Genomic DNA, 15545 nt, shown 5'->3' with positions numbered 1-15545 from the left:
TAGTCAAGTAGCTGTCTTTCAAATTTCTTGACATAGATGAGTAAGCACTTCCATCATTGCCTCTGTTTGTTGAAGCATGTCAATTGGTATTCCAACAATTCCTGGAGACTTGCTTTTCACCAATGCCTTCAGAGTGGCTTGAAATTCTTCCTTCACTACCAGCTGTTCTTGGTCATATGCTACCTTCTAAAATGGTTGACTGTCAACCAGTTCCTTTTCGTATAATGACTCTGTACAGCATTCCTTCTGTATTCTTTTGATGCTTCCTGAATCATTCAATTTTGCCCATAAAATCCTTCCATATTGCAACTTTAATAGATGTAATAGAGAATATGAAAAAACCCACAAATCTTATCTGAAAATACTTATAAAAGAGTCAAATCTCTGGCAAGACTAACCAAGTGAAAAGAGAGAAAGAGAGGGGACAAAGAGAACAGAGCAAATAAACAGCGTGAGAAATGGAGGAGGAATCATACCAACAAATACAGTAGACAATAGGTGAATCCACTTTTTGCATAGGCATGAGTTCAAGGTTTTAATATTTGTTTGGGTAAATATGAAGAGATATTTGGAAGATTTTGAGTAGAAGATGGATATAATTATCCATGTTTTAAGAAAATAAAACTGGCAGCATTATATTTGGGTGAAATGGAGAAGAAACGAAACTTAGTTGAAATAATGTGAGAGCCAATTAGAGACTGAATGGTTTTGGTTGCAGAGGATTTCAAACGAAGGTAGAGATATGAGCCCAGCATACTTCTAATGATTTGAATCTATGTCAATATTCCTCCTACTGGGAGAAAAGATGAATCAAGAGAAATATTTTGCTTTACATATGATGAGTTTAATTTATATAAGTTAAATTTGTCTGTTACATAGACAATTTGGCCAGAAAAAGGTTGGAAACATAATGCATGGTATTTGGAATCAATATTTAGCAGGCAGTTTGGATTTGAGGGTCATCTGCATAGGGAAGAAAATAGAAGCAGTGGAAACTGTTGCTATGATGCAAGTGATTGTAAGTAGGAAGGGGAAGTGCTCTATGGATAGAATAACCCTCCGTACTAAAAATAAAGTGTTCTTACACAGTTGTGAGGTCCCTGTGTGGCACAAATGGTTTACACTGAACTTCCAATCTAAAGGTGGGCAGTTTGAACCCACCCAGTGGCACCACAGAAGTGAGGCCAGGTGAACTGCTTCTATCAGCTAAGAAAACTCTAGGAGCAGTTCAACTCTGTCACACATGGGATCTCCATGAGCCAGAATTGACTCAAATAGCAATGGTTTTCTTTTTTCGTACCCAGTTTTACTCTAGGAAAGCTCTCCTTTTTCATTCTCTTAAATAGCCATACTACTTTTCTACATTGGATAGAAAAGAATATTACTCAGTGTGGTACCTAACCCATACTAATGGTTTAATATGCTTTTTAAGAAAATAAATACATATAAATGTCTCCAATATGAAGAAAACAACACAATAACATTATTTGGTTAACTTTTTTCATTTTTGTCAAAGCTATGTTCAGTGATGTCTACTTGGATCAAAACCGATAATAACTATTTAAAGAGCTCCGCATATTCATTAAAGGTCTATTCCTTAAAACGAATGATAGTGAGAAGACACTCTTGAATACATTTGTTTTTCTTCTATTAGCAGGAAAACACAGAAAAATTAATGCCAATTTATTTCCAAACTTGATCCATGTCAGAATCACACAGGTTCTTTTTCAGCACAAATATTCCCAGACTTACTAAACCTCAGAATTTCTGCTGTTGGGGTCTGAGATTCTATTAAAAATAATTTTTTCTCCAGATAATTTAAATATAGCTGGTCAGTGAAACAGTGTTTGAGCTGAAAAAATTATATCAGAGGCCCTGTCTACTAGGCTCTAGCTGTATCTCTCCAGGTAATTATAATATATACATGTATTTAATATAATATATAAAATTATTATATCACATAATAATATATACCTTAATATGTAATTATATTTATGGTACTGTAAATATTTTGACAGTCCATTGGCTCAATTAAATGATAAAATGACAACTATATAGAATATCGGTAAAAAATTAGATCATTGTATGGTTTTATTAAGTCATAATTTATGTTAGTTGATCCAGAGTATTGAAGCATCAATTCATGGCCTTGTTGGATTTTACTTAGCTCTGGCCAACTTGGAAAGGAGCAGAAAAGGTGCTTTGACATGTCAGATGCTAGAAGTTATGCAAATTAAATTTAATCTCTAATCAAGCTAATTATTAGCATATTTGGGGGCTTTGTAATACATTTTCTCAAGTCTCACTCCTGATGGTTCTTATTGGGTAGATAGAAATATCTTAGTGAATTTTAAAATTTCACTTCAGGAGTTGTTTCTATTAACTAAGTTGAAGTAGCAACCTTAGGAAAAGTCACTGCCACCTTATTTTCTAAACAAAAGCCTCTTCAGTGCACCCTTCACATCCTTGTTTCTCAGGGTGTAGATAACGGGGTTCAACATGGGGGTCATCAAATTGTAGAAGAGGGTTAGGAATTTCCCTTGGTCCTGGGAAGAATTATTACCTGGCTGCATATACATATAGATAATATTCCCATAAAACAAGGAGACTACAGTGAGATGGGACCCACAAGTGTTGAAGGCCTTCCTTCTTCCTGCAGCCGACTTGATTCTTAGTACAGCTAAGGCAATGTAGCTATAAGAGATGAGGATAAGAGACAAGGGCACCAGGACAATTATTACTGATAAGATGAAAACAGTGCTCTCTATAGCTACTGTGTCAACACAGGCAATTTTTATCAGAGCTGGCATCTCACATAGAAAATGCTTCACCCTGCATGTCCCACACCGTGGCAGCTTCATAGTCACTGGAGACATAACCAGGGAGTTGAGGAGCCCAGCCACCCAAGCCACAGACACCAATGCCCAACAGAGCTGAGGGTGCATAATGACAGAATAGGAAAGGGGCTTGCAGATTGCAGTGAAGCGGTCATAAGCCATGACTGCCAAGAGGACACATTCAGTGCCACCCAGTCCCAGGAACATGAAAAGCTGGATGGCACAACCTGTGTAACTGATGGTTTTGTCTGGGCCACTCAAGTTGAAAAGCAGCTGGGGGATGGAACCGGTAGTAAAGCAGAGATCTAGGAAGGACAAGTTAGTAAGGAAGAGTACATGGGTGTGTGGAGGCTGGAATCCAGGCGGGGGACCAAGATAATGATGATATTGCCCACCAAGGTCACAAGGTAGAAAATGAGGACAAACACAAAGAGGATCTGCTCTAACCTGGGTCTGTCTGAGAAACCCATCAAGATGAACTGTTCCTGGCAGCTCTGGTTGCTCACGATAGTGAATAATCAGTACAGTACATGCCTGCAGGGAAGGAGATAGGAAAATTCCATGTTCTTAATAAAGAAGGCTAAGAAATCATCAGGGAGACAAGGGTAATATCAAGTCATCATGCAAAATAATTACATAAAATTTCAGCATGCTGTTGGAGATATTGATTATATATTTTAAGAAGAATATCTCTTTTTAGTGGCTTCTTTTATTTCTTTTCGAATGCCAAACAGATCATTATTGTAGAATATTTGGAAAACACAGGCACATATGCAAAATAGGAAAAATTGCCTACACCCCAGAAATAACCACTGCTATTATACCGATTTATTTGCTTTCCTTCTTTTCTTATGAGTATATGTAATTTGGAAACTCTGGTGACATAGTGGTTAAGAGTTTTGTCTGCTAACCAAAAGGTCGGCAGTTCAAATCCACCAGGCACTCCTTGGAAACCCTATGGGGCAGTTTTACTCTATCCTATAAGGTCGCTGTGAGTCAGAATTGACTTGACGGCAAAAGGTTTTGGTTATATATAATTTAGTGCAATCTAAATCATAATGTGTTTAAAAATTTATATTCTAAATTTCCTTTCACTGGATATTGCAGTGTGAGAATTTGCTTTGGTTTAAAAATTCTACCAAAAAAATTATTACTGTCTGAATAATATCCCTATAGATGTGGCATCATTGATCCAAACATTTCCCTGTAGTTGGCCACTGAGGATATTTCCGATATTTTAAAGGTCTTGATTGAGAGACTAAGAAAGTGCCTATTTTGTCCCTAAATTTTTGTTAATTGTTTGGTACAAAGTGACATCTCATATTGCTTAAATTTGAAGTTATTAACAAGATTGGTCTTTTTTTTTTAAGTTTATTAGCTTTTTCCATTTAAGAAAACATTTATTTGTCACTGAGCTAGCATGGCATATGTCAGAGAAAAACCTAGCAATAAAACTCAACAATGACTTTTAACATAACCATGAAAACAGGAGTAACGGCTAATTTCATTTTACTCACTGGAATTCAAGGCATAACCTTTCAATTTTTATTTAACAATTGAATCTATAACAATATACAATTTTATTTTTGTAAAAGGTGAACCCCCCAATTCTACTTTATTCTTTATATGAAGTTTTTAATTTCCCTGTCTACAAATAAATACTCACATACTTCATAAAATTGCAATTTTACAAAAGACTCAATTGTGTAAAGACTTTTCAAGGAATATTGTATTTTAATAATTAATTTTTTAATGAGTGGTGTTAGTAATTACAGTTTTTAACTGCTCATAACTATGAGTCAGATCTATAGTTCCTCACATGAAATTTTTAAATAGATATAAATGCCAAAAATAAGCTTGATTTAAAATTTTCAATACATTGATAGAGAATATTAATATGTTCCTTTTAGAAAATCAACTTTTTTTCCCAGAAACAGCTAATCGTAAAATATGAGAAAATTTAGGTAAATCAGTTTTTCATGTTTCATACTGATGGATTAACTCCAAGTCATAAAAATGTGGACTTTATAAAAATCTTTATATGCAGAAGAAAAATCTCAAAATCCTTTCATTGTTTCCTGCAACCAAAGATTCTCTTGATTGCATGACATAACTGGAGAAGTAAAAACTTTGTTTGGTAAAGTAGAGAGTCAGCAAAAATGAGGGAAACTGTCAATGTGACAGATTGATATAATAGCCACAGCAATGGACTCAAACATACCAAGGACCATGAGATAGCACAGGACCAGGAAATACTCATTGTGTAATACATACGGTTGCCATGAGTGGGAGAAGGCTTCATAGCTACTAAAAACAACAATAAAAGGTTTAGGTTTGTTCGAATATTTCAAAGGCACTGCCAAAATCAGACAATTTAAAACACTCAAAGATGATGTTTTCACGTTGATATCATACAAGACATGTCTAAGCACCTTAAATTAATAAAGATGTTTCCTGTATTCTATCTATAGATTGTGGTGTTTGTGTCAGAAGACCTTGGCTCAATACCCTCTCTGTGGTCTTGTGCAATAACAACTTCATTACCTTGCAGGGTTGTTGTGAATTACAGCTTTCAGTGCCCAGATACATAAAAAACTTTATGACTCCACAAGTTACTTCAACTAGTCACTGTATCTAGTTCCTGCTATAACTAGTGATCTTTCTGGGCATCTAAGTGTAAAACCAAGATCCAGGAGAGGCAGGTGAGGAGCACTTCTCCATCTCCATCTCTACACCAGTATCTCATACATATTGATGTCATTAAACACCATTGTCTATGTTTGTAAAAGCTCTTTGCACGACCTAAACCATGCTTCAGATATTAGGCATTACTATTATAACCAGGGAAACCCTGGTGTCATAATGGTTAAGAGCTGCTGCCAACCAAAATGTTGGCAGTTCGAATCCACCAGGCAGGCCTTGGAAACTATGGGGCAGATCTACTCTGTCCTATAGGGTCACTATGAGTCGAAATCGACTCGACAGCAACGGGATTATAAATAGGAAAGACTAGATCTGGGTTACATATGATCAAGAGGCAAACTTTTCTCATGCTATTTTGAGCATAAATATTAACAGTATTTTTAGCAAAGACAAAGCAATTTTACCATATTTTTACACAAATAATGCTTGTGTTATACATTTTTTTTTGCCAACTGCACAACACCCTCGCTTGTTATTTTCCTGTGCATGGTACGTACATTATATGAGTGTGCACATTATTTGTCAAAAAATACAGTAGTCAATTTAAATTAATTACAGCTGAAAAATGGCCTAAGAATCAACCTTTCGGCTGGAAGTTATATTCTAAGTGATTTTAAAAGGGCTCTGCAGATAAATATGTTGGTACAGCTTTCAGTCCGAGAAGTTAAGATTATCATCTTTGACCTGTGCACCTTCGAAATAATAATTTTAAAAACATTTACATTAACAAATGATCCCATATTCAACAAATATTTATAAAGCTCCTATTATATGCTGAGCTCTGTGTTACTCCCAGAAGCACCACAGAAGAAAGGCATGGCAACCTGTTTCTGTAAAGATTAAAAAAAAAAACAGCCAAGAAAACCCCATGGAGCAGCTGGAGATATAAGATTACTGAAATAGATGGCAATTGACCTCATTGATTTATAGTCTCATGAGAGAAACAGACATTCATCAAAAACTCACAAAAATGAATGTATGGTTAATTATCAATATTATTGAGCCCTTACTGAGTGCCAGGCACGGTGCTAAATGTGTTTGTGAACTGTTTTATTTCATCCTCATACCTGAATTTGAAGTATATAAGCATTAAATAACTTACCAAAGGACACACAGCCAGGAAGTTGTGATGTGGGATTCACACCCAGGCCTGTTTGACTCTCAAGCCAAGTTTCTAAACACCCTGAGGCTGAAACAGAAAGATATTGTAGTAGCCCACGACCCAAATATCACCCATTGGATTCAACAAAGTTAAACTGAGTTCATTGAGTCCTTTAATTGCTGGTTTGATCTCGATCAAAGAAGAACGTCAAAGAGGTCTACATAAAATAAAACAAACTAGTGAAAAGTCCCCAGATGTCAAAGTTTTCTAAAGCAAAGAAAAAATGCATAATTATTCATCTGTTTGAAAGTCGCTGGGTTTTAAATTAAAAAACAAAACAATGCACCTGAGCTTAGCATTGTTATAAGCCAAGATCAGCTGCTAAAAACAACCTTTTTTGGAAAACTGGATATGGTACATGTAGCCTAAAATCATTATTGAGAAGAATTACGACTGAATCTGTTAGAACAAATGTAACATATTTCCCCATGATCAGAGAATTAAAATAGTTAAAACATTCGAAAACTGCAGAAGGAATTTGCAAATGTTTTAAATCACTAATGATAGCCACAATATATGTACCATAGAAGGCTGCACATAGGGAGTGCAGGAGATCCTATTAGTCGCTCCTTTTTTTTTTTTTTCTTTGCTATTGTTGTTAGATGTGGTCAGTAGATTCCGACTCATAGTGACCCTATGTACCAACAGAATGAATTGCTGCGGAGTCCTGCGCCTTCCTCACAATCATTGCTGCGTTTGCTGAACATCAATTTTCTTTAGGTGTCAGACACATGGGAAGAAGTGTGATTTTCTCTAGATCAGTATTGCTAATCTGATTCTCCTTCAGCCATGATGGGTTTAGAGATGATAAGAGAATTGAGTTCAATCTTGACAGTGCAAGAGTTCACTGCTGACTAGAACTAGGAGGTACATATATGTACGAGGAGATGTGGAAGGTAAGCAAGAAGACGAGAAATAGTAACCAAATGCGGTAGCAGTTTGAGGATACTGGAAAAGTTACACAATCAATGGAAGAATGAAATAATATTAAAATTGCTGGTAAAAAAAAAGTTGCTTTGAGTTGGTTTTGACTCACAGCAACCCATATCAGTTAAAGCACCATTGACAAATACTAAAATTGGTTGATTAAGGAATCAGCCTATAAACATATTTTTAGAACTATTAAAATGAACTAAAAACAGAAACTGTTTAAAATTTCATCCACAGATATGTACTATTTGGTATGGGAAGGTGTGTGAAATTATTACTGCTTTATATGATAAAGCTTTTAGTACTTTTACAAGCAATATATAATGACAATTGTTGCAAAATGCAAACATAAATTTTTCAAAATTAAGTGTGGTTTCAAATAAAAACCTTATCTCTACCCTCACCAATTTTGGTGAGGATATTTAACTGTTCTGTGCTCAGTCAGGTGACACAGTGGTTGAGAGCTTGGCTGCTAATTAAGAGGTCGGGAGTTTGAATCCATCAGCCACTCTTTGGAAACCTTATGGGGCAGTTCTACTCCGTCTTATGATGGCAACCTTTTTTTTTTGGGTGCTCAGTTTTCTTACCTGTGTAATGGAAATGGTAAATTATATATGTTATAGGATTATTGTAAGGATGAAATTATATATGCAATTATATAGGCTAGCACATTGACTTGCATATTAATAATGCAATAAAGATTATTGTTTTGCTGCTATTTTATTAGTCTCAAATTCATTAAATTTTATTTTCTTTCTCTCAATTTTTTATTCAATGTTTACTTCTCTTCCGTCATGACATAGAACTCAAGACAACATTTCAAGATTGAAACGAACAGAAGTATCAAGCGCTGCCAACCTGTCACATTAAAAAGGTAACATTGATAGCAGGTCATATTGTTCATCATAAACCTTGAGTCTTAACACTCCTCACACTTTGGACCCAATTCACTTCAAACATTATTTTGAGTGATCATCCTTTTCCTAGGACTCAAATGCCATTGATATGTTGGTGATTCCTAAATGAATATCCCATCACTGTCGAGTTGATTCTGACTAATAGCGACACTATAGGATAGAGTGGAACTGCCCCCTAGGGTTTCCAAGGCTGTAAATCTTTACAGGAGCTTTCTTTCTGAGAAAGATGTGTGGCTGGTGGGTTTGAACCGCTGACTTTTTGGTTAGCAACCCACCTCTTAATTGCCGTGCTGCCAGGGCTCCTCACTAAATCTATAGCTTCTGGACTTTTTTCCTGAAATATGGACCTGCACATTCAATGTTTTTGAATATCTTTACTTGACTGACTAATAGATAGTTGAAAAAGAGGCGGCATAGTGGTAAACAGACCAGAAACTGAAGCCAGAATGCTGCTTTCAGATCACAGTCCTGCCACTGAGTAGCTAAAAGTTACTTAACTGCTCTATGCCTACATTTTCTCATCTATAGAACTGGGAAAATATTAGTCCCCACTTCAGAGCGTTGTTTTGAGGATTAAATGAGTTAATATCTGACTTGCTGATATTCTGGTTGAGAAGACAGACATCGAACAAAATCAATGCATATTTTCACTTGTTGATTTACTTACCAGACTTTTCTCACTCTCTCAGGTTAACTGATTCTGGCCGTGTCAGACATATCCCCACCCCAGGGCCAATGAAGCATTGGTTCCCAAGCAGATTGTTAAGTATGTTGGAAATTGTTAGTCTCAGAACACAAGACAACTTCTAAGGAACTACTATGGAAATTTGGAGGTGAAATAGGTTCTGAAATTTGGGAACATGAGATGCAATGGGTGGCTGTGGCTTGCTGCTTCTCTCCCTCCATTGATCCATCTTCATATTCTCAGTTCTTAGGAAAGCAGTAAAGAAATCTTTGTTTGAAGTGAGGCTCGGCCCTGTATGCAGCTATTCCTATCTGTTCATTGGGGATGACAACAACAACAGAAAACAACACTGCTGATACTGGTGTAAAGGTAAAGCAGCTAATTTATGAAATGCATTTTATTCTGCTGAACAATATCTATCTCTCAATGACTTTATCATTAACTCAATATTTGTACTCCTTTTAAGCTCACTTGGCCATGTGTGGCTCAAAGATTTTAAAGACCAAACTAAATCAAACCCACTGCTGTTGAATTGACTCCGACTCATAGTGACCCTATAGGACAGGGTAGAACTGCCCCATAGAGTTTCCAAGAAGTGCCTGGTGGATTCAAACTGCAACCTTTTAAGGGGGGTTACTTTTTGATGTTTACACCTCTAGTCACCAGCTCCATCAAGGCAGAGTACTTGAAACCAGAGCCGTGAAGTCCACCGACTGCTCTGAATAGAGTGGGGAATTTTTGGCCTGTAATTTTTACCAGTTGCTGTTGAGTTGATTCTGATCCATGAAAATCCCATGTGCACCAGAGTAGAAGGGTTTTCAGTGGCTGATTTTTCAGAAGTAGACTGTCAGACTTTTCTCCCGAGGCGCCTCTGGGTGGACTCGCATTTCCAACCTTTCAATTAGGGCATAGCCATTTGCACCACCGAGGGACTCCCGTGTAATTGTTAGGAGTAGAGAAATGAAGGAAATGTCTATTTTGAAATCCCTTCTGCCTGACCGTATCTGCACATCTTATTTCTCCTCTCACTATTATTACCTGCCCCACTGCAACAAACAATACTGCCTTATGTTCCTAATTTTTAAATTTCTTTTTCACCAGTTGCTTTCTTTTTATTTATAATTCACCCAGCCTTTTCCAGTCTAGTATTTTTTCCAAAGCCTTTAACAGTTTAGTCAAATGCAGGTGCCCTACTTGCACAGAATGAAATACTGGGGAGTATTTTAGAAAAAAATAAAACATGAGTGTGTACCATATCATTGACTCTGTGCTAAGTGCAGGGGTAACATGACAAACGGGGTAGAGCTGATCACTGGCCTCACAGAGATTACAGTCCAGTATGGGACTCAGACGACAACAAGGCAACTGTAATGGAGAATGATATGTCATGTGATTGGAAGGTGTATACACATAGATGGGGTGCTTAGCCAAAACCTGGGGGATGAAGGATGTATCCTTAGAAGAAGTGGTGCTTCAGATAAGAGTTTTAGGATGATGGCATTAGAGTCAAGACAGAACATATCAGGGAAGCTGGGAAAGCTCAGTGTTGTGGATTGTGACAAAAGAATGATATTTGCTCAAACTGGAGAGTGAATAAAGGCTAGATAGAGTATGTACGGTCCTATAGCTCATTTAAAGGAATTTTGTCTATATGTCCAAAAAAGAAACATTTTATTATTTAAAGCAGACACAGGTTGAATTTGGCATTTAGAACTCACAATGGATTGGAAAAGAACAATACTAGAATTGGGAGACAATCACGAGGTGGCTGAGGTAATCCAGATCAACAAAATGATGGTGGTCTGCTACAGTATGAAAGCCACAGTAAAGAGAAGAGTAGAGATAGATGGATGAGAGCGTCAGGAGCTCTGGGAGATTTATTAGACAAGGGGTGGGAGAGTGATGAAGCAGGATCTTCCAAGTTCGAATCTGACTGGTTGTGTAGATGTTTAGGGAAGTGTGAACAGAAAAGGAAAAGGAGCTCATTTGGGTTGGTGGAGAGAATTTAATAGTGGGAGCCTAGAGAGTTTGAAGTTTCTACAGGACCTCAGAGTGAACAGTTCCATTAGGCAGATGGACATTTGTGCCTTTTCCAGCTTTACAAACCACTGACATTTAATTGCCACCAAAACGATGTATCTGTAAAACAAAAAGAACTTTCAGGGAAATTTTCAATCTTTTTGGTTTGTTTGTTTGTTTGTTAATTAAGGTGACTAATCCATTTAGGCACAAGTTAAGGCAATATGATCTATAGAATCTAGTAAACCAAAAACCAAGCCCATTGCTATCGAGTAGATTCTGATTCCTAGAGGCCCTGTAGGACAGGGTAGAGCTGCCCCACAGGGTTTCCAAGGAGCAGCTGGTAGATTTGAACTGCCGACCTTTTGGTTAGTAGCTGAGCTCTTAACCACTGTACCACCAGAGCTCCATAAAATCTAGTAAAGCCTTGGAAAACAATCCATTTTGCTAATTGAGCTAGTATTCTGTTTTGCATTGTTTTATGGTTAGAGTCACTGAATCACAAGGGGTATATGAATTTTCAATTTGTTTAATAAGTTGGTGTATAGTCAATTTGTCCTCAGAACTGAGACTGCTATGAAGAAGCAGCAATACTAGTCCATGTTTAGAGAATAATGATATTCACTGAAATCAATGCACTTTCCCAACAAGAACCTAAGATTCTGCTTTAGTGTCAACTAGTGGAATCTTCAGTTGATAGAGATTTCATGCAATGTATTGAATCAAGGTTCTTATCGATAGATTTTCAAGTGTCCAAAATTTGTCTTTCATCAAATTTTCTTTATCTCTGTTGAAGTATTCCAAGCCAAAGGATATTTTAAAAACTATTTTATTCATACAGTTTATATCAAAACACATGGATTTTCTACAACTAGATTATTAACAATGCCTTAAGACAGCCAAAAAATGAAAACTTTTTATTTATGCCTAAGACTTTTAGTATAACTTTACATTTCCAAGATCATAATTCATTACTGGTAAAAATGTAGAATTTTTGAAGGTTTGGTGTAGGGATCCAGGAATCTAAACTTTGTCATTCTGGAATTTCGTAAGCATGAAATTTTAGTACATCATTCATCTATATGAATTCTATTTTTATGATTATCTAGCCTGTTTCTATTACCAACCATCTTAGAAGTAATATTGCAATCCAGTATTTCTTTCCTATATGACTGTCCCTACTGCCCTGTTTTTTCCTAATGCTTCAATTGTTGGGTCAAAGAAAAATACAGCCATTGGGCATGCTACTAAATATGACATTTTTAAACATTAAGAGATAAAGTAGACTAGAGGAAGAAAAAAATTAATTTATTGTTAGAAAATAATTAAAATGTAACTTGCCTCCTTTAAATGTCTTGAAGGGGCAAAGCTGTCAGGATTCAATTCTATTATAATTCTTCTTCTTTCACTCTTTCATCTCTCTCTTTCTCTCTCCTGAAATCAGTTTTAGTTCTAGGAAGGTGGCAGTTGGTCCCTGTCCTTGAAGATAGTTGCCCTTCTGTGGCTTTACTTTGTAACTTGTTTCTGAACTTGTACAATAAATCCTACAAGGAGGCCAGTGTGAGAGAGCAACCACTCACCAATCAAGTGTACAATTTGTATCGTAGTCTTGACTTCAGTCGCTTTGACCCTCAGCTTGTGCTGAGCTGAAAAACAGTGGCAGGATTCCCGTTAAATCAGTACCCTTTCCATTTGTGAAGCCATCTTGAAGCCCTTGCTAGGATTCAGCATACCCCACACCAGGAGTCTGAGAGTAGATCTTCAGACTCCTAAAGGACTCTTCTGAAGTAAGAAAGACCATTTATACTTTAGAATTTTACTGAATGTCTCAGATTGGAGAACTAAAAATGTTTTATTTTCTTCACTGAAGCCTTTGGGAATATATGTTCCATTCAAGTAATTAAGCAAGTTTGCTCTTCTGTCCAGAAAGGAAGACCAGTGGGACGTGTCTAAGAAAACTTCTAATATCTGCGCTTCCCTAGATTTTGAGTGTGACTAGGGAGTGGGGAAGGGAACTTGTTCTCACTTCAGATAAGGTATCTACCTCCTTTAGCTCACCTTTTAGGCTGAGGAGGCTTGGCCAGGCCTGTGACCACTGCCAAGTGAATTTAATGTTCTTTTAGGTGCCAAACGTTTTTTTTTTTTTTGGTAATCATTTCAAAATTGTAGAAAAGTTGCAAGAATAGTACAAATAACTTTTTTTTTTTTTAATGATTTGAAAGTAGATTGTTGACATGATGCTACAGCAAATATCTGTGTTGTTGTTGTTGTTAGGTTCCGTCGTGTTAGTTTGGACTCATAGCGACCCTATGTGGAACAGAATGAAACACTCCCAGGTCCTCCACCATCCTCACAATCGTTGCTATGTTTGAGCCCATAGTTGCAGCCACTGTGTAATCCATCTTGTTAATGGTCCTCCTCACTTTACCATGCATGATGTCCTTCTCTAGGGACTGGTCCATCCTGATAACATGCCCAAAGTATATGAGATGAAGTCTCACCATCCTTGCTTCTAAAGACCTTTCTATATGAGCTTTTTCCAAAACAGAGTAGTTTGTTCTTCTGGCAGTATATTCAATACCCTTCGTCAACAGCATCATTCAAAGGCATCGGCCCTTCTTCATTCTTTTTATTCATTGTCCAGCTTTCACATGCATATGAGGTGATCAAAAATACCATGGCTTGGGTCAGGGGCACCTTAATCCTCAAAGTGACATTTTTGGGTTTTAACACTTTAAAGAGGTCTTTTGCAGCAGATTTGCTCAATGCAACACATCATTTGATTTCTTGACTGTTGTTTCCATGAGTGTTGATTGTGGATCCAAGTGAAATGAAATCCTTGACAACTCCAATATTTTCTCCATTTATCATGATGTTACTTATTGGTCCAGTTGTGAGAATTTTTGTTATCTTTATGTTGATGTGTAATCCATACAGAAGGTTGAGTGTTCGAACTTCATCAGTAAGTGCTTCAAGTCCTCTTCACTCTCAGCAAACAAGATTGTGTCATCTGCATATGCAGGTTGTTTATTAGTCTTCCTCCAATCCTGACACTGTATTCTTCTTCATATAGTCTAGTTTCTATGATTATTTTCTCAGCATACCTATATTATAGGTATGATGAAAGGATACAACCCCTTGATTTTAAACCAAACAGTATGCCCTTGTTCTGTTTGAATGACTGCCTCTTGGTCTATGTACAGGTTCCTCATGAACACAATTAAGTGTCCTGGAATTCCCATTTTTTACGTTGTTATTCATAATTTGTTATGACCCACACAGTTGAATGCCTTTGCATACTCAATAAAACACTGGTAGACATCTTCTGGTATTCTCTGCCTTCAGCCAAGATCCATCTGACAACAGCAATGATATCTCTCATTCCATGTCCTCTTGAATTCCTGGCAGTTCCCTGTCGATGTACTGCTGTAAGCACTTTTGAACGATTTTCAGCAGAATTTTCCTTTGTATGATATTAATGATATGGTTCATTAATTTCTGCATTCTGTTGGATCACCTTATTTTGGAATGAGCACAAATAAGGATCTCTTTCAGTCACTTGGCCAGGTAGTTTTCTTCCAAATTTCTTGGCATAGATGAGTGAGTGCTTCCAGCAATCCGTCTATTTGTTGAAACATCTCAGTGGGTATTCTATCAATTCCTGGAGACTTGTTTTCACCAATGCCTTCTGTGCAGCTTGGATTGCTTCCTTTTTGATCATATGCTACCTCCTGAAATCGCTGAATATTGGCCAATTCATTTTGGTACAGTGTTTCTCTGTATTCCTTCCATCTGCTTTTGATGCTTCCCACATTCTTCAATGTTTTACCCATAAAATCCTTCAACACTGCAGCTCCAGACTTGAATTTTTTCTTCAGTTCTTTCAGCTTAAGAAATGCTGAGCATGTTTTTCCCTTTTGGTTTCTAACTCTAGGTCTTTTTACAATTCATTATAATATTTTATTTTGTCTTCTCAAACCACGCTTTGAAATCTGCTGTTCAGTTCTTTTACCTCATCATTTCTTCCATTCAGTTTAACTACCCTACATTCAAGAGCAAGTTTCAGAGTCTCTTCTGACATCCATTTTGGTATTTTCTTTCTTTTCTGTCTTTTTAATGATCTTTGGTTTTCTTCATGTGTGATGTCCTCGATGTCATCCCACAACTCTTCTGGTCTTCAGTCATTAGTGTTCAACACGTCAAATCTATTCTTGAGATGGTTCTACAAACAAGGACATTCTCCTACATAACTACAATAAACAAGTTGCTATCAAGTAGATTCTGTCTCATGG

At 36.8% G+C, this 15545-nt stretch overlaps 1 pseudogene; it reads right to left on the bottom strand.

Annotated features, from left to right (window-relative positions):
* Positions 1-2423: 2423 nt before the first annotated feature.
* Positions 2424-13863, bottom strand: LOC126061329 (olfactory receptor 2W3-like; annotated as a pseudogene).
* Positions 13864-15545: the final 1682 nt, after the last annotated feature.

This window comes from Elephas maximus, chromosome 1 (assembly GCF_024166365.1).
Source record: "Elephas maximus indicus isolate mEleMax1 chromosome 1, mEleMax1 primary haplotype, whole genome shotgun sequence".
Classification (NCBI taxonomy): Eukaryota; Metazoa; Chordata; class Mammalia; order Proboscidea; family Elephantidae; genus Elephas; species Elephas maximus.
This window is presented reverse-complemented; position numbering and strand designations above follow the sequence as displayed.